Source organism: Xenopus laevis, chromosome 4L, assembly GCF_017654675.1.
Source record: "Xenopus laevis strain J_2021 chromosome 4L, Xenopus_laevis_v10.1, whole genome shotgun sequence".
Taxonomy (NCBI): Eukaryota; Metazoa; Chordata; class Amphibia; order Anura; family Pipidae; genus Xenopus; species Xenopus laevis.
In genome coordinates, this window is record NC_054377.1 from 95,691,764 (window position 1) to 95,695,855 (window position 4,092).

Here is a 4,092-nt window from a genome sequence, read left to right on the forward strand (position 1 = left end):
TGTTACATAGTTACATACCGTATATACTCGAGTATAAGCGGAACCGAGTATAAGCCGAGGTACCTAATTTTACCAAACAAAACTGGGAAAACTTATTGACTCGAGTATAAGCCTAGGGTGAGAAATGCAGCAGCTTTCAATGCTTTCTTTAACTGGACTACAGCTCCCAGCATCCTCCAGCGACCATTCAATTATCAAATCATAGGGGGCACTGAGTTTGAAAGTGAAAGGTTGGGATTAAGAAGCTGTGCTGTGAGGGGAGCTGTGGACCTTTTTTGGAGGAAAGAAGGATTTGAGTGGGGATTGGTGGGCAGAGGGTAAAGGCCATAATGTAGGCTCTCATACACACGGAGCAGTCGCTCATACACACAAAGGCCTCTTCTCCAGAACTTAGTTACCCCCTGCCTCTTGTACTCACTTTGCCTGGGCTTCGTCAAGGCTCTGGTCAGTGATAGTCATGATCTGTTGAAATATGTTGCCGACATCCTGCTTCCTGGGCTCCCCATTGTCTGTTGGGGGGGGTCGTGCATAGGATGAGGAGTGAGAGTTTGGGGTCCCCCATGGATGGGGAGTCCTGGAATCCCCATCCCCCTGGCCTGCATCAGCCTGCCTTGTTCATCCATCTGAGCAGCAGCTGCGAGGGATCGCTCTCCTGTTTTTGTGTGTTTCTCACGCTGTCGCCTCTGCCTCCCCTGTCCTTCATAGTTCCGGTACTATCCTTCTCCAGCCCGAGTCCCGTCCTGCTCTATTGCCCGCTTCCACCATGCTCGCCTCGTCTCCCAGCAGCACCAATGTGGCCAGTGCGGAGCAGTGAGGCGCGCACCTGCGATGACGTCACACGCAGCGCACCTGTTGTACATGTCACACGCAGCGCGCACAAAGACTCCATCAGCCAGTCCAGAGTAGCTGCGCGGGAGGGGGGCATGTCCAGCGGCACCGTGACCTTACTCCTGATGTTTAACAAGGCAACGGATCGTTTTGTGTTGGGCTGCATGGATCTCCATGCCGGATCAGCTAGGTACATAGGAGAATTTTTGTGCAAGCAGGCCTGACTCGAGTATAAGCCGAGGTACACTTTTTCAGCATATTTTGAGAGCTGAAAAACTCGGCTTATACTCGAGTGTATACGGTTACAGTTAAATTGCGTTGAAAAAAGACAAAGTCCATCAAGTTCAACCCCCTCCAAATGAAAACCCAGCATCCATACCCACACCCCTCCCTACTTTTAATTAAATTCTATATACCCATACCTATACTAACTATAGAGCTTAGTATCACAATAGCCTTTGATATTATGTCTGTCCAAGAAATTATCCAAGCCATTCTTAAAGGCATTAACTGAATCAGCCATCACAAAATCACCTGGCAGTGCATTCCACAACCTCACTGTCCTGACTGTGAAGAACCCCCTACGTTGCTTCAAATGAAAGTTCTTTTCTTCTAGTCTGAAGGGGTGGCCTCTGGTACGGTGATCCTCTTTATGGGTAAAAAGGTCCCCTTTTGTTTACTTGTATGAGTCATCAGTAGAACAATGGCCATAGAGAGTGATATTCTGTTGAAAACGAATACAATACAGGTATGGTTATCCAGAAACCCGTTATCCAAATAGCTCCAAATTAGGGAAAGGCCATCTCCCATAGACTTCACTTTAATCAAATATTTTTTTTTTTTTTTTTTTTTTGATTTCCTTTTTCTTTGTAATAATAAAACAGTACCTTGTACTTGATTAAGCTATAATTAACCCTTTTTGGAAGCAGAATTAGCCTATTAGGTTTAATTCAGATTTAAATTACTTTTTTTTACTAGACTTAAGTTATGGTGATCCAAATTATGTAAAGATTCCTTATCTGGAAAACCCCAGGCCGCAAGCATTCCAGATTACAGGTCCTATACTTGTATAACAGTTCTGTCTCTCATAAGTATAAATGCAAATATGCAGAGAAGGTATATATTAGTAATAATAGTCCATTGTCCATAAACATATACAGGTATGTGACCTGTTATCCAGAATGTTTGGAACCTGGAGTTTTCTGGATAATGGAGCTTTCTGTAATTTGGATCTCAATACTTACACTACTAAAAAAAAAACATTTTAATAAACCTAAAAGAATTGTAAGGGTTAATTATATCTGGGATCAAGTACAAGGTACTGTTTTGTTATTACAGACAAAAAGGAATTAAAAAAAAAAGTAATTATTAGCTTAAAAGAGAATCTAGGCAGATGGCCTTCCCATAATTGTGCGCTTTTTGGATAACGGGTTTCCGGATAACAGATCCCATACCTACGTACCATTAATGAATCTGTGCATAGGAATAGTCAACAGGTACACTCCACCATCAAATGACAATTAAATGGCAAAATAATAGAAATTCAACTTTTATTGAATACAAAGTCATGTGACAAGTTCAAAGACACTTTTTATTACTATATTAATTCTATATTTGAAGATTTATAATAAAAGTAAGATTTTATGATTTTGGTTTTGTGCTGGTTGAGAGAGTATCCTTTATGTATTAAAACTTAACTTAATTAACCTTACTTTAATGAATGCATTTTCCTAAATACATAGATTAGAATGTACCCTTATACATACCCTTATGAATATATATATATTTTCTCCAAACACATACCGTGACTTGCAAGCTGTAGACGTGTCACATCTCTCTTCTTCCTTTGACTCACTCCACTCTAATATCTCAGCCATCTCATGTCCTAATGTGGCTACCTCTGTCTACTATAGTACTCTCACCACTGCCCTAAATGAGCTTGCTCCTATAAAAACTAAACGTTCTAGACCCAAACCACTTCAACCTTGGCATACTGCTCATACAAAAGCGCTCCAAAGACATTCACGTGCACTTGAGCGTCGCTGGCGCAAATCCCGCTCACAATCAGACTTTTGGAGCTACAAATTTTCCCTGCGCTCCTATAACACCAGCCTCTTCCAAGCCAAACAAACATACTTTACTTCACTCATTAACTCCCTTTCTAAAAAACCAGCACAATTTTTCTCCACCTTTAACACTCTCCTTTCCCCTTCTCCACCCCCTCCATGCATATCTGTCTCTGCTCAAGATATTGCTGAGCACTTCAAAAACAAAATTGACACTATCAGAAGGGACATTACACTACTCAACCCCCCTAGACTTCCACCTCCCTCCACACTCCCCAGTCTCTCCTGTGCTCCTTCACCCCTGTCACTGATGAGGAAGTCTCAAAGCTTTTGGCCTCTTCTCACCAAACTTCTCCGCAATACCAATCCTTGTCTAATCAAAGCCTTAACTCACTTATTTAATCTTTCGCTTTCAACTGGACTGTTTCCTTCTCAACTAAAACATGCTCTCGTCACCCCCATTCTGAAAAAAACCCTTTCTTGATCCCTCCAATCTTGACAACATCTGACATATCTCTGCTACCTTTCATCTCTAAACTACTTGAGCACCTAGTCTACAACCGACTAACCTCATTCCTCTCTGACAATAACCTGCTGGACCCCCTACAATCTGGTTTTAAGCCACAACACTCCACGGAAACTGCCCTGACTAATGACCTTTTAACCGCTAAAGCTAACAATCATTTCTCACTACTAATACTGATTGATCTCTCAGCCGCATTTGACACTGTAGATCACCCTCTCCTCCTCCAGTCCCTCCATTCGCTTGGCCTTCGTGACACAGCCCTGTCCTGGTTCTCTTCTTACATCACCAATCGTTCCTTCAGTGTCTCCTACAATGTAGTAGCATTTGCTCCCCTACCTCTTTCTGTACGAGTTCCTCAAGGCTCTGTCCTGGGACCATTACTATTCTCCCTCTATACTTCCTCCAATCATTATAAAACCCTCTGCAAATTAATCAACTTGTATGGTTTTCACTACCACCTCTATGCTGACGATACTCAGATCTATCTCTCATCTCCTGATCTCAACCCAGAACTAACTCGGGTCTCCTCCTGCCTGTCCGCTATCTCTACCTGGATGTCGCAACGCTTCCTTAAATTAAACCTCTCTAAAACTGAAATGGTTCTCTTTCCTCCAACTAACACCAGTAACATCCCGGAAGTATCCATCATAGATAACAATTCCACTATCACCC